This window comes from Manis javanica, chromosome 8 (assembly GCF_040802235.1).
Source record: "Manis javanica isolate MJ-LG chromosome 8, MJ_LKY, whole genome shotgun sequence".
NCBI classification, from domain to species: Eukaryota; Metazoa; Chordata; class Mammalia; order Pholidota; family Manidae; genus Manis; species Manis javanica.
Genome location: NC_133163.1, coordinates 83,379,429 through 83,401,458, shown reverse-complemented (window position 1 = coordinate 83,401,458; position 22,030 = coordinate 83,379,429). Strand labels below are relative to the sequence as shown.

General features: G+C 39.4%; 1 pseudogene; it reads left to right on the top strand.

Moving 5' to 3' along the window:
• Positions 1-686: 686 nt before the first annotated feature.
• On the top strand, positions 687-21,779 carry LOC108394616 (olfactory receptor 4F15-like; annotated as a pseudogene).
• Positions 21,780-22,030: the final 251 nt, after the last annotated feature.

Genomic DNA, 22,030 nt, shown 5'->3' with positions numbered 1-22,030 from the left:
CAGCCTCTTTACAAGTAATGAAACTGAGTTCAGAAAGTCAGTTGAGTTTGTAGAAGAGATGGGAGAAAGAACTTACTGAAGTTCTTATGGACTGAGGGCTGGAAATTGACCACAACTCTTCTGATAAGTGCAGTATTCTGTCCAGCATTCCATGAACTGTGAAAAGTGAACACGGGATGGACAATGATCCACAATATCAATCACATAGAATTTTGCCTGCTGCATTGCATTAGCTCATCCATGTTTGGATTTACAGCATCAACCTCTTTTCTGGCTTGTCTTTACTCTAGCATATGCTGTCACAGTTCAAGATTTGTGAGTGCTTTCATTCCTTGAGCTGTGCTACAGTAACTGGATACCTTTAGGGTTTCTACATTACCTTTTCTCTTGAAAGGTAAATATGATTTGATAAAACTGCAACAGATTGATGCTCAATATGAGGAAATATTAATGGGACTGGTAGGATTGCAAATACGTAGCAATAAAAGGGGTAAGAAAATGAAGGCCTGAGGTTTGGGGAACTTCATGGGCAGGAAGCACAAACTGTGAGGGAGCATCAGTGAGTTCATGTCCATTTCCTCTTTCTTCTCATGTCATTCCAGGGCATTCCTAGGATGCCTCTCATAGCCCTCCTGATTCAGAAGAACATTTCACCTAATCTCTTATCGATACCTAGGGAATGAGGGAAGCTGGGGAGTTAGAAGCTGTGCTTTGTAGTAGTGAGTTACTGCTTCTTTTCTGCAACTACAGTTTAAGGGGTTATATTAGGAGTGTTTTGTCTGTGTGAAGGCAATATTTTTTCTTTACAATTTGAACCTCATGTAGTCAGTGACTTCCCACAAAGTTGATTTCCTTTTCACTCTCTTTTTCAGGTAAAATTAGTGTCACCCCTGCTTGCAGAGGCAATGGATGAAGCCAATCACACTGTGGTATCTGATTTTGTGTTCCTGGGACTCTCCAGTTCGTGGGAGATGCAGCTCTTCTTTTCCTCTTTTTTTTCCTGTGTTCTACATGGCAAGCCTGATGGGAAACCTCCTCATTGTGTTCTCTGTGATTGCTGACCCTAACTTGCACTCCCCCTTATATTTCCTGCTGGCTAACCTCTCTTTTCTTGATGTGGGAGTTTGCTCTATTGCAGCCCCCAAAATGATTTATGGCCTTTTCAGAAAACACAAAGCCATCTTTTCTGGGGGGTGTATAACTCAGATCTTCTTTGTTCATGCTACTGGGGGCACAGAAATGGTGCTGCTCATTGCCATGGCCTTTGACAGGTATGTTGCCATATGTAAGCCTCTCCACTACCTGATCCTCATGAGCCCACACATGTGCATTTTGATTTTGGCTACAGCCTAGGTTCTTGGCCTCATTCACTCAGTGGCCCAAGTGGCTTTTGTTGTAGACTTGCCCTTCTGCGCTCCTAATGTATTGGACAGCTTTTATTGTGATTTTCCTCAACTCATTAAACTTGCTTGCACAGATACTAATAGACTGGAGTTCATGGTCACAGCCAATAGTGGACTCCTGTCTGTGGGTTCCTACTTCATATAGATTATTTCTTTTACTTATTTATTTATTTGTTTGTTTGTTTGTTTATATTTATTTATGTTTCCTAGGCTCTCCCCTACCCCAAGTCCCCCCTACAAACCCCATTACAGTCACTGTCCATCAGCAAAGTAAGATGTTGTAGAATCACTACTTGTCTTCTCTGTGTTGCAAACCCCTCCCCTTCCCCCACCCCCAACATTATACATGCTAATCATAATACCCCCTTTCTTCTTCCCCACCTTTATCCCTCCCTACCCTCCCATCCTCCCCAGTCCCTTTCCCTTTGGTAACTGTTAAGTCCATTCTTGGGTTCTGTGAGTCTGCTGCTGTTTTGTTCCTTCAGTTTTTCCTTTGTTCTTATACTCCACAGATGAGTGAAATCATTTGGTATTTGTTTTTCTCTGCTTGGCTTATTTCACTGAGCATAATACCCTCTAGCTCCATCCATGTTGTTGCAAATGGCAGGATTTTTTTTCTTCTTATGGCTGAATAATATTCCATTGTGTATATGTACCACATCTTTTTTATCCATTCATCTACTGATGGACACTTAGGTTGCTTCCATTTCTTGGCTATTGTAAATAGTGCTGCGATAAACATAGGGGTGCATCTGTCTATTTCAAACTGGAGTGCTGCATCCTTAGGGTAAATTCCTAGGAGTGGAATGCCCGGGTCAAATGGTAAATCTATTTTGAGCATTTTGAGGAACCTCCATATTGCTTTCCACAATGGTTGAACTAATTTACATTCCCACCAGCAGTGTAGGAGGGTTCCCCTTTCTCCACAACCTCGCCAACATTTGTTGTTGTTTGTCTTTAGGATGGTGGCGATCCTTACTGGTGTGAGGTGATATCTCATTGTGGTTTTAATTTGCATTTCTCTGATGACTAGAGATGTGGAGCATCTTTTCATGTGTCTGTTAGCCATCTGAATTTGTTCTTTGGAGAACTGTCTGTTCAGCAACTCTGCCCATTTTTTAATTGGATTATTTGCTTTTTGTTTGTTGAGGTGTGGAGCTCTTTATATATTTTGGATGTCAAGCCTTTATTGGATATATCATTCATGAAAATATTCTCCCATACTGTAGGGTACCTTTTTGTTCTATTGATGGTGTCTTTGCTGTACAGAAGCTTTTCAGCTTGATATAGTCCCACTTGTTCATTTTTGCTTTTGTTTTCCTTGGCCAGGGACATATATTCATGAAGAAGTCGCTACTGTTCACATCCAAGAGATTTTTGCCTATGTTTTTTTCTAAGAGTTTTATGGTTTCATGACTTACATTCAGGTCTTTGATCCATTTTGAATTTACTTTTGTGTATGGCGTCAGACAAGAGTCCAGTTTTATTCTCTTACATGTAGCTGTCCAGTTTTGCCAGCACCATCTGTTGAAGAGACTGTCATTTCCCCATTGTATGTCTATGGCTCCTTTATTGAATATTAATTGACCATATATGTTTGGGTTAATGTCTGGAGTCTCTAATCTGTTCCACTGGTCTGTGGCTCTGTTCTTGTGCCAGTACCAAATTGTCTTGATTAATATGACTTTGTAGTAGAGCTTGAAGTTGGGGAGTGAGATCCCCCACCCCAACCCCACTTTATTCTTCTTTCTCTGGATTGCTTTGGCTATTCGGGGTCTTTGGTGTTTCCATATGAATTTTAGAAGTATTTGTTCCAGTTTGTTGAAGAATGTTGTTGGTAATTTGATAGGGATTGCATCAAATCTGTATATTGCTTTGGGCAGGGTGGCCATTTTGAGGATATTAATTCTTCCTAGCCAAGAGCATGGGATGAGTTTCCATTTGTTAGTGTTCTCTTTAACTTCTCTTAAGAGTGTCTTATAGTTTTCAAGGTATAGGTCTTTCACTTCTTTGGTTAGGTTTAATCTTAGGTATTTTATTATTTTTGATGCAATTGTGAATGGAATTGTTTTCCTGACTTCTCTTCCTATTGCCTCATTGTTAGTGTATAGGAAAGCCACAGGTTTAAGTGTGTTAATTTTGTATCCTGCCACGTTGCTGTATTCCAATATCAGTTCTAGTAGTTTTGGAGTGGAGTCTTTAAGGTTTTTTATGTACAATATCATGTCATCTGTAATTGGTGACAGTTTAACTTTTTCTTTACCAATCTGGAATCCTTGTATTTCTTTGTTTTCTCTGATTGCCATGGCTAGGACCGCCAGTACCACATTGAATAACAGTGGGGAGAGTGGGCATCCCTGTCTTGTTCCTGATCTCAGAGGAAAAGCTTTCAGCTTCTCACTGTTCAGTATGATGTTGGCTGTGGGTTTATCATATAAGGCCTTTATTATGTCAAGGTACTTGCCCTCTATACCCATTTTGCTGAGAGTTTTTATCATGAATGGATGTTGAATTTTGTCAAATGCTTTTTCAGCATCTATGGAGATGATCATGTGGTTTTTGTCCTTCTTTTTGTTGATGTGGTGGATGATGTTGATGGATTTTCCAATGTTGTACCATCCTTGTATCCCTGGGATGAATACCACTTGGTCGTGGTGTATAATCCTTTTGATATGTTTTTGAATTTGGTTTGCTTTTATTTTATTGAGTATTTTTGCATCTACATTCATCAGGAATATTGGTCTGTAATTTTCTTTTTTGGTGGGGTCTTTGCCTGGTTTTGGTATTAGGGTGATGTTGGCTTCATAGAATGAGTTTGGAAGTATTCCCTCCTCTTCTATTTTTTGGAAAACTTTAAGGAGAATGGGTATTATATCTTCCCTGTATGTCTGATAAAATTCCGAGGTAAATCCATCTGGCCCAGGAGATTTTTTTCTTGGGTAGTTTTTTGATTACCGCTTCAATTTCTTTGCTGGTAATTGGTTTATTTAGATTTTGTCTTTCTTCCTTGTTCAGTCTTGGAAGGTTATATTTTTCTAGGAAGTTGTCCATTTCTTCTAGGTTTTCCAGCTTGTTGGCATATAGGTTTTCATAGTAGTCTCTAATAATTCTTTCTATTTGTCTTGGGTCCGTCGTGATGTTTCCTTTTTCGTTTGTGATTCTGTTGATGTGTGTTGATTCAATTTTTCTCTTAATAAGTCTGGCTAGAGGCTTATCTATTTTGTTTTTTTTCTCGAAGAACCAGCTCTTGGTTTCATTGATTTTTTCTATTGTTTTATTCTTCTCAATTTTGTTTATTTCTTCTCTGATCTTTATTATGTCCCTCCTTCTGCTGACTTTAGGCCTCATTTGTTCTTCTTTTTCCAATTTCGATAATTGTGACATTAGAGTATACATTTGGGTTTGTTCTTCCTTCTTTAAATATGCATGGTTTGCTATATACTTTCCTCTTAAGACTGCTTTTGCTGCGTCCCACAGAAGTTGGGGTTTGTGTTGTTGTCGTCCTTTATTTCCATATATTGCTGGATCTCCATTTTAATTTGGTTGTTGATCCATTGTCTATTTAGAAGCATGTTGTTAAGCCTCCATGTGTTTCTGAGCCTTTTTACTTTCTTTGTACAATTTATTTCTAGTTTTATATCTTTGTGGTCTGAAAAGTTGGTTGGTAGAATTTCAGTGTTTTTGAATTTACTGAGGCTCTTTTTGTGGCCTAGTACGTGGTCTGTTCTGGATAATGTTCCATGTTCACTTGAGAAGAATGTGTGTCCTATTGCTTTTGGGTGTAGAGTTCTATAGATGTCTTTTAGGTCCATCTGTTCTAGTGTGTTGTTCAGTGCCTCTGTGTCCTTACTTATTTTCTGTCTGGTGGATCTGTCCTTTGGAGTGAATGGTGTGCTGATGTCTCCTAAAATGAATGCATTGTATTCTATTTCCTCCTTTAATTCTGTTAGTATTTGTTTCAGATATGCTAGTGCTCCTGTATTGGGTGCATAGATATCCTCTTGTTGGACTGAGCCCTTTATCATTATGTAGTGTCCTTCTTTATCTCTTGTTATTTTCTTTGTTTTGAAGTCTATTTTGTCTGATACTAGTACTGCAACACCTGCTTTTTTTTCTCCCTATTGTTTGCACGAATTATCTTCTTCCATCCCTTGATTTTTAATGTGTGCATGTCTTTGGGTTTGAGGTGAGTCTCTTGTAAGCAGCATATAGATGTGTCTTGTTTTTTTATCCATTCAGTGACGCTATGTCTTTTGATTGGTGCATTCAGTCCATTTACATTTAGGGTAATTATTAATAGGTATGTACTTATTGCCATTCATGGCTTTAGATTCATGGTAACCAAAGGTTCCAGGTTACTTTCCTTAGTATCTAAGAGTCTAACTTACCTCACTTAGTATGCTCTTACAAACACAATCTAAAGGTTCTTTTTATTTCTCCTCCTTCATTTTTTATAAATTAGTTATCAAATTCTGTACTTTTTGTATATCCCTTGATTGACATTGGGGATAGTCAATTTAATTTTGCATTTGCCTCGCAATCAGCTGCTCCACCCTCCCAACCATAGTTGTACTACCTCTAGTGACACCTATCCAAGCGTAGGAACACTTCCATCTCAAGCAGTCCCTCCAAAATAGACTGCAGAGATGGTTTGTGGGAGGTAAACTCACTCAGCTTATGCTTATCTCGAAATTATTTAATCCCTCCTTCAAATTTAAATGATAAGCTTGCCAGATAAATTAATCTTGGTTCCAGGCCCTTCTGCTTCATGGCATTAAATACATCATGCCACTCCCTTCTGGCCTCTAAGGTTTCTGCTGAGAAGTCTGATGTTAGCCTGATGGGCTTTCCTTTCTATGTGATCATATTTCTGCCTCTGGCTGCTTTTAACAGTCTGTCCTTATCCTTGTTCTTTCCCATTTTAATTACTATGTGTCTTGTTGTTGTCTTCCTTGAGTGCCTTGTGTTGGGAGATCTGTGGATCTCCATGGCTTGAGAGACTATCTCATTTGCCAGATTGGGAAAGTTTTCAGCAACTGCCTCCTCAAAGACACTTTCTATCCCTTTCTCTCTCTCTTCTTCTTCTGGTATCCCTATAATGCGAATATTGTTGTGCTTGGATTGGTCACACAGTTCTCTCAATATTCTTTCATTTTTAGAGATCCATTTTTCTCCCTGTGCCTCAGCTTATTTGTATTCCTCTTCTCTGGTGTCTATTTCATTTATTCTCTCCTCCACCGTATCCAACCTACTTTTAATACCCTCTATCATGCTCTTCAATGATTGGATCTCTCACCTGAATTCATTCTTGAGTTCTTGGATGTCTTTCCATATCTCCATTAGAATGTTGATGATTTTTATTTTGAACTCCCTTTCAGGAAGAGTCATGAGATCCATATCATATAAATCTTTCTAGGGAGTTGTATTGATAATTTTACTCTGGACAAGGTTCCTTTGGCATTTCATGTTTGTATATCGTGCCATCTAGTGTACAGAACCTGTATTCTAGAGCTGCTCAGCCCCTGAGGCAATGTCCTGTGTCACATGGGAGCGGTACTGGTGCCTAGGCGGAGGAAAGATCTGTTTCCCACCTCGCGGCGGCTGTGCCTGTCTCCACTGCCTGAGTCAGGTATATTTTGTCCCAGGGGAGCTGGATATGGATCCTTGCTTTCCACAAGCAGCCAGAATCCCAGTCTCCCCAGGAACTCTGCCTGTATTAACTTTCCAACCCAGTAGTCATGCGAGTCTCATGAAAGCACCATGAAATGTTGGTTTGTGCTCCTAGTGCAGCTCTCTGGAGCTAGGTATTCAGCAGTCCCAAGCCTTCCACTCTGTCCCTGCTCCATTTCTCTTCCTCCTGCTGGTGATCTGGGGTTGGGGAGGGGCTCAAGTCCTGCAGAGCCACAGTTCTGGTATGTTACCCCGTTCGGTGAGTTCTGCTCTTTTCTCTAGGTGTATGCAGTCTAACGCCATCTTCTTTCCTGTTGCTCTCTCAGGATTAGTTGCACCAATTAAATTTTCTAATTGTATCCCGTTGTAGGAGGAAGCATCTCTCTCTCCTCTCATGCGGGCCTCTTTAATCTGCTTTCAGAAGACACATTTTACAGCAAATGAAATATAAGAAAAATAATAATGGGTTCACAGACATATGGAACTCATTAGTGAACCTACATGCTCCATCACTTACTAACAGCTGATTTTGTTGATTAGTAGAATGGCCTGCTGAGATGCAGGGGTGCTAGTTGGAGCATTCACCTTAGGCTGATGACATGCCGTACCTCAGGATGCACTATAAGCCTGGGATAAGTTACACATGCAGGTTGTATTACTTTCCTTTTCACAGCTCCTGTGGGGTCTCCCTCTTCTGCAGCTACAGCTTTTCACATGTGGTCCTAGAAATAACTCCTTCCCATCTCCCTGAAGTCCTGGGATGATAAGACCTCACTGCTCTTGCCAGCTTTGGGTTCCATTACCACCACCAAAACTCTTGCATATAATCCATCAATCAACTCACTTTAATCATCCATTTGAAAGTGACCTCTCTTCCTGTCTGGACTTCAATACCCTGAAATAGCTGTAAAAAAAATGAAAATAAATAAACTAGAGCCATATGCATTAATATAGATAAATAGATATAAATGTAGAGCAAAAAAAATAAGGTCTGTAAGAATACCTACCACATGATATCTACCTCTAGAGAAAAAGGCAGGGCCTTGGGGTAAGTAGGAGTCATGACCAAAGTGTCCTTGGTTTTATTTGTGATTTTCTAATTTTTGAAATGAGAAAGATTCATGTATTTTCTGTATAATTAAAATTGATTTTAAAAATTAAAATTTTTCCTATCAAGTCATTCTGTGAGATTTTGAGTTTTCAAAGTATCATTTGCTCATATCAAAAGTTAAGATTTTATTAATTCTAATATGTATATATATATATTTTTCCAGCTAAAATTAAACATATGACTACATGGTTTGAATCTGCTCTCTTTCAGATAACTCTGAGGGTTAAGAATAATGTGTCCCTGAGCTGATTATAGGCCTCTTTCAAAAATCATACGCTGTCTGGCATTACAGGTATTCAAAAGGGAGGTTGGGGGTCATGGATATGAATACCCTTTGAGAAGACACTGAGTGAGGTTAATAGTTTAACTTTGGCATAATTGTATTCTTCATATTTTATTTTTCTTGGTTCAACAAATATTTATAGAATATTGACTCAATGTCAGAAAATGTGCAAGACACACAGATAGTGTAGCAAACAATAAGACAGCCTCTCTGCCACTGAGGAGCCTCCATTGTATGGGACACAGAGGGAGAAACAGTTGCTATGTTATGATGTACAGGCAGCGAGAAGCAAGTGCACAAGATGCTAAGGGAGTACAAAGTGGAGCATAGAGGAAAGCGGTGGCTGTGCATCAGAACACCTCAGGTGCCTATTGAAAAAGCACAGGTATGGTGAAATGAGAGAGAGACTTTCTCAAATAGTCTGCTGTGAAGACATAGATATGCCACAGACATGTAATATGTGTGGGACCAGAAATTCACTGTGCTTTTTCAATAGTCCTAAAGTTCCCTGTTTCCACCAGAACTTTCCAGTTCTTTATTTGAAGCCTATGTCCACTTGCCTGTAGCACTGTGAAAGTAAAATAAAGATATTATCAGGAGCCAAGATGGCAGTGTACGTAGAGCAGCAGAAAACTCCTCCCAAAACCACATATATTTTTGAAAATACAACAAAGACAACTCTTCCAAAAGGGAGACCAGAAGACACAGGACAACATCCAGAGCACATCCACACCTGAGAGAACCCAGTGCCATGTGAAGGGGTAAGATACAAGCCCTGGCCCAGCGGGAACCAAGTGCCCCACAGTCCAGCTCCAGGGGTGGGGGAGGAGAGGAGTTGGAGCATGGAGGGGGACAGAGCCCAGGACTCCTAAACACCCAGCCCTAGCCATGCGCACCAGAGCGCAGACATAGTGCATGCGTGGGGTCCTGGGTACTAGGGAAACAGGACAGTAAGACCTGTGAGTGGGTCCCTACAGCCAGCGCCCCAGGGACAAAGAAAAGCGAGTACTTTTTGGAAGTCTTAAAGGGACAGGGACCCCACAGCTGGATGGTAGCATCCTGGGACACTTAGTCCAGCAGCAGGGAACACCGGGCACCCTAAAACCCTGGATAGCAGGGAAGTTCAGAGGCCCCTCACAACAGCTTAGAGGCTGTTGGAGATAAACAGCCTCCCCGCCATTCCCCTCCGATGCAGCTCCACCATATCAGAGCAGTAGTCTGAGGCAGGCCACGCCCCCAGAAGAGCGGAGATAAACTCCATAGCAGCTGGGCAAGAATCAGAAGTCCCATTTGCGTGCAGCTGCCATGCACAAGCCACTAGAGGTCACTGTTCTCCCAGGAGAGAAAGGCCACAAACCAACAAGAAGGGAGGTTTTTCCAGCCGTCACTTGTGCCAGCTCTGCAAACAATCTCTATCACCATGAAAAGGCAAAATTTGAGGCAGACAAAGATTACAGAGACAACATCTAAGAAGGAGACAGACCTCACCAGTCTTCCTGAAAAAGAATTCAAAATAAAAATCATAAACATGCTGATGGAGATGCAGAGAAATATACAAGAGCTAAGGGATGAAGTCTGGAGGGAGTTTACAGATGTCCAGAGGGAGATTACAGACATCCAGAAGGAGATTACAGAAGTGAAACAAACTCTGGAAGGATTTATAAGCAGAATGGATAAGATGCAAGAGGTCATTGATGGAATAGAAACCAGAGAACAGGAATGCATAGAAGCTGACACAGACAGAGATAAAAGGAATGAAACAATATTAAGAGAACTGTGTGACCAATCCAAAAGGAACAATATCCATATTATAGGGGTACCAGAAGAAGAAGAGAGAGAAAAAGGGATAGAAACTATCTTTGAAGAAATAATTGCTGATAACTTCCCCAAACTGGGGGAGGAAATAATTGAACAGACCATGGAAATACACAGAACTCCCAACAGAAAGGACCCAAGGAGGACAACACCAAGACACATAATAATTAAAATGGCAAAGATTAAGCACAAGGACAGAGTTTTAAAGGCAGCTAGAGAGAAAAATGTCACCTATAAAGGAAAACCCATCAGGCTATCATCAGACTTCTCAACAGAAACCTTACAGGCCAGAAGAAAATGGCATGATATATTTAATGCAATGAAACAGAGGGGCCTTGAACCAAGGATACTGTATTCAGCACGATGATCATTTAAATATGAAGGAGGGATTAAACAATTCCAAGACAAGCAAAAGTTGAAGGAATTTGCTTCCCACAAACCACCTCTACAGGGTATTCTAGAGGGACTATTCTAGACGGGACCACTCTTAAGACTAAACAGATGTCACCAGAAAAAATAAAATCACAGCAAAGAAAGCAGACCAACCAAATACTAACTAAAGGCAAAAAAATAAAATCAACTACCTACTAAAAGCAGTTAAAGGAAACACGAAAGAGCTCAGAATAAAACAACCAACATATAAAGAATGGAGGAGGAGGAATAAGAAGGGAGAGAAGAAAAGAATCTCCAGACAGTGTATATAACAGCTCAATAAGTGAGCTAAGCTAGGCAGTAAGATAATAAAGAAGCTAACCTTGAATCTTTGGTAACCACGAATCTAAAGCTTGCAATGGCAATAAGTACATATCTTTCAATAGTCACCCTAAATGTAAATGGAATTAATGCACCAATCAAAAGACACAGAGTAATAGAATGGATAAAAAAGCAAGACCCATCTATATGCTGCTTACAAGAAACTCACCTCAAGCCCAAAGAGAGGCACAGACTAAAAGTCAAGGGATGGAAAAACCTATTTCAGGCAAACAACAGAGATAAGAAAGCAGGGGTTGCAGTACTAATATCAGACAAAATAGACTTCAAAACAAAGAAAGTAACAAGAGATAAAGAAGGATACTACATAATGATAAAGGGCTCAGTCCAACAAGAGGATATAACCATTATAAATATATATGCACCCAACACAGGAGCACCAGCATATGTGAAACAATTACTAAGAGAACTAAAGGAGGAAGTAGAATGCAATGCATTCATGTTAGGAGACTTCAACACACTATTCACATCCAAAGGACAGATCCACCAGACAGAAAATATGTAAGGACACGGAGGCACTGAACAACACACCAGAACAGATGAATCTAATAGACATCTATAGAGCTCTACCTCTAAAAGCAACAGGATATACACTATTCTCAAGTCCACATGGAACGTTCTCCAGAAGAGACCACATACTAGGTCACAATAAGTGCCTCAGTAAATTCCAAAAGATTGAAATTCTACCAACCAACTTTTCAGACCACAAAGGTATAAAACTAAAAATAAATTCTACAAAGAAAACAAAAAGGCTCACGAACACACGGAGGCTTAAAAAAATGCTCCTAAATCATTAATGGATAATGAACAAATTAAAATAGAGATCAAGGAATACATGGAAACAAATAAGAACAACACAAAGCCCCAGCTTCTGTGCGATGCAGTGAAAGCAGTCTTAAGAGGAAAGTATATAGTGATCCAGGCACACTTAAAGAAAGAAGAACAATCCCAAATGCATAGTCTAATATATCAATTAACGAAACTGGAAAAAGAAGAACAAACGAGGCCTAAAGTCAGCAGAAGGAGGGACATAATAAACAGAGAAGAAACAAAGAAAATTGAGAAGAATAAAATAATAGAAAAAATCAATGAAACCAAGAGCTGGTACTCTGAGAAAATAAAATAGATAAGCCTCTACCCAAACTTATTAAGAGAAAAAGAGAATCAACACACATAAACAGATTCAGAAATGAGAATGGAAAAATCATGACAGACTCCACAGAAATACAAAGAATTATTAAAGACTACTATGAAAACCTATATGCTAATAAGCTGGAAAACCTAGAAGGAATGGACAACTTCCTAGAAAAATACAACCTTCCAAGAATGAGCAAGGAGGAAACACAAAACTTAAACAAACCAATTACGAGCAAAGAAATTGAAATGGTAATAAAAAAACTACCCAAGAACAAAACTCCCGGGCCAGATGTATTTACCTCGGAATTTTATCAGACATACAGAGAAGACATAATACCCATTCTCCTTAAAGTTTTCCAAAAAATAGAAGAGGAGGGAATACTCCCAAACTCATTCTATGAAGCCAACATCACCCAATACCAAAACCAGGCAAAAATCCCACCAAAAAAGAAAACTACAGACCAATATCCCTGATGAATGAAGATGCAAAAATACTCGATAAAATATTAGCAAACCGAATTTAAAAATACATCAATAGGATCATACACCACGATCAAGTGGGATTCATCCCAGGCATGCAAGGATGGTACAACATTGGAAAATCCATCAACATCATCCACCACATCAACAAAAAGAAGGACAAAAACCACATGATCATCTCCATAGATGCTGAAAAAGCATTTGACAAAATTCAACAACCATTCATGATAAAAATTCTCAGCAAAATGGGAATAGAGGGCAAGTATCTCGACATAATAAAGGCCATATATGATAAACTCACAGCCAACATCATACTGAATAGCGAGAAGCTGAAAGCTTTTCCTCTGCGATCGGGAACAAGACAGGGATGCCCACTCTCCCCACTGTTATTTAACATAGTACTGGAGGTCGTAGCCACAGCAATTAGACAAAACAAAGTAATACAAGGAATCCAGATTGGCAAAGAAGAAGTCAAACTGTCACTATTTTCAGATGACATGATATTGTACATAAAAAACCCGAAAGGCTCCGCTCTAAAACTACTAGAACTGATAGAGGAATACAGCAAAGTGGCAGGATACAAAATTAACACACAGAAATCTGTGGCTTTCCTATACAAGAACAATGAAACAATAGAAAGAGAAATCAGGAAAACAACTCCATTCACAATTGCATCAAAAAGAATAAAATACATAGGAATAAACCAAACCAAAGAAGTGATAGACCTATACCCTGAAAACTAGAGGACACTCTTAAGAGAAATTAAAGGGGACACTAACAAATGGAAACTCATCCCATGCTATTAGCTAGGAAGAATTAATATCTTCAAAATGGCCATCCTGCCTAAAGCAATATACAGATTTGATGCAATCCCTATCAAATTGCCAGCAACATTCTTCAATGAACTGGAACAAATAGTTCAAAAATTCATATGGAAACACCAAAGACCCCGAATAGCCAAAGCAATCCTGAGAAAGAAGAATAAAGTGGGTGGGATCTCACTCCCCAACTTCAAGCACTACTACAAAGCCATAGTAATCAAGAGAATTTGGTACTGGCACAAGAACAGAGCCACAGACCAGTGGAACAGATTAGAGATTCTAGACATTAACCCAAACGTATATGTTCAATTAACATTTGATAAAGGAGCCATGGACATACAATGGGGAAATGACAGTCTCTTCAATAGATGGTGTTGGCAAAACTGGACAGCTACATGTAAGAGAATGAAACTGGCCTCGTCTGACCCCATACACAAAAGTAAATTGAAAATGGATCAAAGACATGAATGTAAGTCATGAAACCATAAAACTCTTAGAAAAATACATAGGCAAAAATCTCTTAGACATAAACATGAGTGGCCTCTTCTTGAACATATCTCCCCTGGTAAGGAAAACAAGAGCAAAAATGAACAAGTGGGACTATAGTAAGCTGAAAAGCTTCTGTACAGCAAAAGACACCATCAATAGAACAAAAAGGTACCCTACAGTATGGGAGAATATATTTTTAAATGACAGATCCGATAAAGGCTTGACATCGAAAATATATAAAGAGCTCACCCACCTCAACAAACAAAAAAACAAATAACCCAATTAAAATATGGGAAGAGGAAATGAACAGTTGTCCAAAAAAGAAATGCAGATGTCCAACAGACACATGAAAAGATGCTCCATGTCACTAGTTATCAGAAAAATGCAAATTAAAACCACAATGAAATATCACCTCACACCAGTAAGGATGGCTACCATCCAAAAGACAAACAACAACAAATGTTGGCAAGGTTGTGGAGAAAGGGGGACCCTCCTACACTGCTGGTGGGAATGTAAATTAGTTCAACCATTGTGGAAAGTAGTAAGGAGGTTCCTCAAAATGCTCAAAATAGACTTACCATTTGACCCAGGAATTCCACTCCTAGGAATTTACCCTAAGAATGCAGCACTCCAGTTTGAAAAAGACAGATGCACCAATATGTTTTTTTTGCAGCACTATTTACAATAGCCAAGAATTGGAAGCAACCTATGTGTCCATCAGTAGATGAATGGATAAAGAAGATGTGGTACATATATACCATGGAATATTATTCAGCCATAAGAAGAAAACAAATCCTACCATTTACAACAACATGGATGGAGCTAGAGGGTATAATGCTCAGTGAAATAAGGCAAGCAGAGATAGAGAAATACCAAATGATTTCACTCATCTGTGGAGTATAAGAACAAAGGAAAAACTGAAGGAACAAAACAGCAGCAGAATCACAGAACCCAAGAATGGACTAACAGGTACCGAAGGAAAGGGACTGGGGAGGATGGGTGGGTAGGGAGGGATAAGGGGTTGGGGAGAAGAAAGGGTATATTATGATTAGGATGCATAATGGGAGGGTGGGAGAAAGGGGAGGGCTGTGCAACACAGAGAAGACAAGTAGTGATTCTACAACATTTTGCTATGCTGATGGACAGTGACTGTAATGGGGTTTGTGGTGGGGTCTTGGTGTAGGGGAGAGCCTAGGAAACATAATATTCTTCATGTAATTGTAGATTAATGATTAAAAATAAAATAAGAGAAAGAAAAGGGGGATTACTCCCTGATACGATAAAACTAACTGCAAATCACCGATTAATGCATGCTTTACATATCCTTAATTTTGATCTTTTAAGAGTGTCAGATGATCAGGTATGGAAGTACATTTTTCTGATAATATTCCTTTATCTTAAAAAAAAAAGCAGTCCCTGTGTGATGATCTCCAATAGGTTCTTCACAATGGTATAAAGGTCATATTAAAGTGTAGGGAAAGGGTTTGTTTGTGTTTATACAGAGGATCAAAGCCTAGTTTGGCTACCCAGAAAATGAATTAAGATACGATATGAAGAAGAACTTCCAACATCAACATCCTCTGGAAGAGTCATTCCAGAAGATGATCATCAAAAATCTTCAACAAAGATCCTGGTGGCGTGGTTGCAGTTGTAGCTGCATTCATCCCACCAGTTCCTGGACTTGCCATTGGAATGAAGAAAGAGATATCTAAGCTGGCCTGTTCATACAGTAAAACAACAAATTTGACTGGATATATACTGACAGAACTCAACCAAGAATTAGGAGAAGTGCAAGTTGCAGTGCTCCAAAATCGTGCGACTATAGAGTATCTACTGTTAAAAGAACATATGGGAGGTGAACAGTTCCCAGGAATGTGTTGTTTGTTTTAATTTGTCTGATTTTTCTCAAACTATTCAAATTCAGTTAGACAATATCCATCATATCATTGATAAGTTTTCACAAACGCCTAGGGTACCTAACTGGTTTTCTTGGTTTCACTACATATGGCTGGTAATTGTAGGTCTGCTTTTGTTATGTAGCTGTATTCCTATTCTGTTAATGTGTGTACGCAATTTGATTAGTAGTTTGTTAAAACCTATACATGCTTATGTTACACTACAAGAAGATATGTCAAAGAAATAATCAATCTTTCCATGTTTTCTTCTGTCTACTTTTATAGCTTTTCTTTTTCCTTCCTAATTACAACCCTTTAGTAGAATTCGTGCCTCATATCGAAAATTACTGAGTATCATAATTATTCCAAGTGGTAAAGATACCTCAAGATAAATGCTGGCCATAGATACCAATGGGCATAAATCTGCAAAGAAATAAAAAGCTAACTTTTTCAAAGAACATTGCTTCTCTCTCATTTACCAACTTTACATTTCCCTGTATGGCCCCGAAGATGACTGGTTAGCCAGAGATGGATAAGATTCCTCAAGGGAGGAACAACCTAAGACAGGCACAGTCACAGGGGGGCCATCAGGTGAGAAATTGGGGATCAACAAAGGTGAGGCTTAGAACGTCACCCCCCCTGTTTTGAGAGAAATCTTCTGCATCCATGGATGTTTTGTTGCCCTTGTCTAGCTTGGGTTAATACGTAGTCTATAGGCCCAGACCTGATCATCTACATTTGCCCTTTTACAGCACTAAATTATGTTTTCTACCTTTATCTTGCATCTACCTACCACTTCAGCATTTTATTAAAAAAAATCATAATGATAAGGGAGAAATGTGGGATTCACATATAAATCAAGTATAAAAATCAAACAAATAATCATATCTGACTTGATTGTTTATAGTTCATGATGCATGATCAAAACTGAAAGTTTCTGTGATATGACTGCCCTTGTACTGTTCACCATGTAAGAACTTATTCACTATGTAAGAACTTGTTCATTATGCTTCAGAAGATTGGAGACTGTTGAGAATTAGGCTTGGGTTTGATTAATGACTGTGCATTGAGTCCCCTATACAGAATTTTATTGTTGTTAGCAACCATTTGATCAATAAATATGAGAGATGCCCTCTCAAAAAAAAGGGTATTATCAAGAATCCTATTAAATAAATCCTTACTGTGTTTGAATCAAGTAACCAACTTGAATTCTCTCTTCAGCTTTCCTCAAGATCAATTACCATACCCTTAGATTCCTAAATTTGGTGTTTTCCCTGAACCTTATCTACATGATTTGGTATTGTTTTGGCCAAAATTAGAGAGCAAAAAAGAAAACAACTAAACTTCCAACAAATACAGATCATAGAAGGACTGATTCCCCTTTAATATCATTACAGCAGTTTCTCGACATCACACTTGACAATGATGGTAGGTAGGATTTATTCCAGGGATGCAAGGATGGTACAATATTAAAAAATTAAGCAATATCATACATCATATCAACAAAAAGTCAAAATTCTCATCTCAATAGATGCTGAAAAAGCATTTGACAAAATCCAACATCCATTCATGATAAAAACTCTCAACAAAATGTGTACAGAGGGCAAGTACGGCAACATAATAAAGGCCATATATTACAACCCACAGCCAACATCATACCTAATAGCAAGAAGCTGAAAGCTTTTCCTCTAAGACTGGGAACAAAAAAAGGACTCCCACTCTCCCTATTTTTATTCAACGTAGTATTGGAGGTCCTAGTCATAGAAATCAGACAAAACAAAGAAATAAAAGGCATCCAGATTGGTAAGGAAGAAGATAAACTGTCACTGTTTGCAGATGACATGATGTTATACATAGAAAACCCTGAAGAATCCACCAAAAAACTACTAGAACTAATAACTGAATTCAGCAAAGTTGCAGGATACAGAATTAATACACAGAAATCTGTTGCATTACCATATACTAACAATGAATTAGCAGAAAGAGAAATTAGGAAAACAACTCTATTTACAATTGCTTCAAAAGAATAAAATAGCTAGGAATAAACTTAACCAAGGAGGTGAAAGACCTATACCCTGAAAAGTACAAGACACTCATGAGAGAAATTAAAGAAGCCCCCAATAAATGGAAATACATCCCATGCTCATGGATAGGAAGAATTAATATTGTCAATGTGTGCATCCTGCCTAAAGCAACCTACAGATTCAGTTCAATCCCTATCAAAATACCAACAGCATTCTTCAAAGAACTAGACAAATAGTTCTAAAGTTCATATGGAACCACAAAAGACCCTGTATAGCCAAAGCAATCCTGAGAAGGAATTGATAGGGAGATTACGCTCCCTAACTTCAAACTCTACGATAAAGCCACAGTAATCAAAACAATTTGGTATTGGCAAAAGGACAGAGCCATAGATCAATGGGACAGAATAGAAAGCCCAGATATAAACCACACATATATGGCAATTAATATATGATAAAGGAGCCATGAATATACAATGGGGAAAAGATAGCCTCTTCGACAACTGGTGTTCACAAAACTGGACATCTACATGTAAGAGAATGAAACTGGATTACTGCCTAACTCCATATACAAAAGTAAACTTGAAATGGATCAAAGACCTGAATTTAATTCATGAAACCATAAAACTCATATAAGAAAGCAGGCAAAAATCTCTTGAATATAAACATGAGCCACTTTTTCCTGAACACATCTCCTCGGCCAAGGGACTCAAAATAAAAAATGAACTGGGATTACATCAAACTAAAGAGCTTCTGTACAGCAAAGTACACCATCAGCAGAACAAAAAGGCATTCTACAGTATGGGAAAATATATTTGTAAATGACTTATTCAGTAAGGGGCTAACATCCAAAATATGTAAAGAACTCACATGCTTAACACCCAAAAAACAAATAAGCCGATTAAAAAAGTGGGCAGAGGATCTGAACAGACACTTCTCAAAAGCAGAAATTTGGATGGCCAATAGGCACATGAAAAGATGCTCCACATTGCTAATCATCAGGGAAATGCAAATTAAAACCACAATGAGATATCAACTCATACTAGTTAGGATGGCCAACATCCAACAGACAAGAAACAACAAATGCCTGCAAGGATGTGAAGAAAGGGGAACCCTCCCACACTATTGGTGGGAATGTAAATTGGTTCAACTGTTGTGGAAAGCAATACGGAGTTTCCTCAGAAAACCAAAAACAGAAATACTATATGACCCAGTAATTTCACTTCTAGGAATTTACCTGAGGAAAACAAGATCCCCGATTCAGAAAGACATATGCACCCCTATGTTTATTGCAGCACTATTTACAATAGCCACAGTATGGAACAAGTGGCGATCAATAGATGAATGGATAAGGAAGATGTGGTACATATACAAAATGGAATATTATTCAGTCATAAAAAGAAAATAAATCCTTCCATTTGCAACAACATGGATGGAGCTTGAGGGTATTATGCTCAGTGATATAAGCCAGGCTGAGATAGACAAATACCTAATGACTTCACTTATTTGTGGAGTATAAAAACAAAGCAAAACTGAAGGAACAAAATAGCAGTGGACTCACAGACTCCAAGAAGGGACTAGTGGTTACCAACGGGAAGGGTTTGGAGAGGGTGGGTGGAGAGGGAGGTTATTAAGGGGCACTATAATTCACAATCGCAATATAGATAGGTCATGGAGAAAGCACTACAGCTTGGAGAGGACAAGTAATCACTCTGTATCATCTTACTGTGCTGATAGTGTCTGAAATAGTGGGGGTGGGGACTTGATAATATGGATGAATGTTGAAACTACAGTGTTGTTTATGTGAAACCATCATAATATTGTATATCAATGATACTTTAATAAAGAAAAGATAAAAAAGAGAAGGATAATTTCTGATGAGCAACAAAATCAGTTATATGATAAGTTTCTTTGGCTTCGAATAATCCTCTTTGTTTATCTAGTACATGTTATTAGTTATTATTCTTCAAAGGAGAGGATGGTTAACATTGGTAACACTGACAAAGCAATCTAACATCCAATGCCCACTGTGGATTGACCAGGTGCACCCTTGGGTACCAGTCCACTAGAACCCTCAGTATTCATTGTGTTAGCAAGGCTACCTGGCAACTCAGTTACTGATACATGTAATTGCTGCAATAGTGGCCAAAAGGATGTTATTTTGTTTTTGTGAAATGTGCAGGTAATATTTGACTTCCAAAATTTACTGTTGCTTAGAGGGTATTAATATAATAGTATTTTTAATTGGGTCATTTTCTTCCTTTAAGTAACAGGAGAGTGAACCTACCAAATGGGCCAACTGATAGAGCCAACCACTTTGTGGTGTCTGTGTTTGTGTTCCTGAGATTCTCCAATTTCCAGGATAACCACCTTCTTTTTTGCTTTTCTTGTTTTTTCTATATATCTTATATGATAGGAAACCTCCTCATAGTGGGACTGTGACCTCTGGCCTTTACTTACACCTTCCCATGTATTTTCTGTTAGCCAGTCTCTCCGCTATTGATCTGATATTAATGCAGCACCTAAGATAATCTGTGATCTTTTTGGAAAGCAGAAAGTCATCTCCTTTGGGGTCTTTATAGCTCAGATCTTTTAAAGCTATGATATTGGAGGCCCTGAAATGGTCCTTCTCATTGCCATGGCCTTTAACAGATGTATGGCCATATGTAAGCCTCTCTGCTGCTGAGCACGATGAGCCCACAAATGCACACTTTGATTTTAGCATTTCCCTGTACCACTGGTCTCATTTATTCATTGTTCCAATTGGCTTTTGTGATAAATTTGTCCTCTATGGCCCTGGTTTATTAGAAAGTTTTTACTGTGACGTAATTCAGCACATCAGACTTGACTGCACCGAAACCTACAAACTAGTGTTCATGGTCACTGCTAATAGTGGGTTCATTTCCATGGCTACTTTCTTCTTGCTCATCCTCTCATATTTTCATCATGGCCACTCTTCAGAAACACTCCTCAAGTCTCTTTCTATTTTCTTAGATCTTGTTAACTGTGGAGGTTTTATTCTGTGGTCCACTGATTTATCTGGCCTGCTCCTTCAGCACATGTGGATAAATTTCTAGCCAAGTCTGATGCAGTTTTAACTCCTTTTCTAAATTCAGTCATTTGCACATTTTGGAACAGAGAGAGGAAGATAGCAACAAGGACAGTGTTTAGTCAGCTGTGCATTTTAGAAAAAAATAATTAAATAGGTTTATTGAAACAAAATTTCCAGGTGACGATTGATAAATTTTATGTGCCTAATAGCCAATCCTCATGAAGAAGGGACTATTTTTTTGAAGTTTTATCTTGTTCTTTAATTTGGAACATACTCCTCTGTTTCTTCATTTTGCCTTATTCTGTGTTGGCTTTTATCTATTAAACAGCCACCTTTCCCAGTCTCCAAGGAGTGGCCTCCTGCAGATGAATCTTACTGTTCAACCCTGTCCCAGCTCTTGGTTGTCTCTCAAACGTTTGTGATTGGCCAAGCAGCCCATTTTATTTTTAATGGCTCCTAGTAGTTGTGGCTGTGCCAAGACCTGTCAGTGTCCCACAAGGGAGGATATTGGTCAGCACCAAGATTCAGGCTGATTGGAAGCCAGACCCTTAGGCAGTAGGTTTTAAAGAGCACAAATACATACAGTCCTATGGGACTGCAAGCCCAAGTCCCAATGGCCACCACTGGCAGGCGATCGAGAGGCGTCCCCAGGGCTGCAACTGCAAAAACTGGGGCTCCAGAGAAGCGTTATCAGTTGCTCTCCGTGAGATACCGGTGAGCTGCAGTGAGGGGGAGGGAGAGCATGAAGATGGCATGCGCGGCCCACGTGTCCTGAGAGCACAGAGCACGCTGCCTACAGCCGGCACACCTGAAGCCGGCGCCTGGGGCTGAAGCTGCCAGACAGGCAAATAGGCCTCGCTCACAGAAAGGCTGCGGCTGTTGTGGCGCGCCGTCTGCGCAGTGGAAGTCTGCGGAGAACTCTCTCTGTCACAGCCCTCCTGTAGGGCCCAGGAACGCGAGCCTCCCGGGCAGCAGTGCTGGGCAATGCAGGGGCATCCCCCAGGCCGCACGCAGGTAAGCCCCCTCTGGGGGACACCGACGCTTTGGCGAGGAAGACCACGAAGACGGGGCCTGCCGGTCTC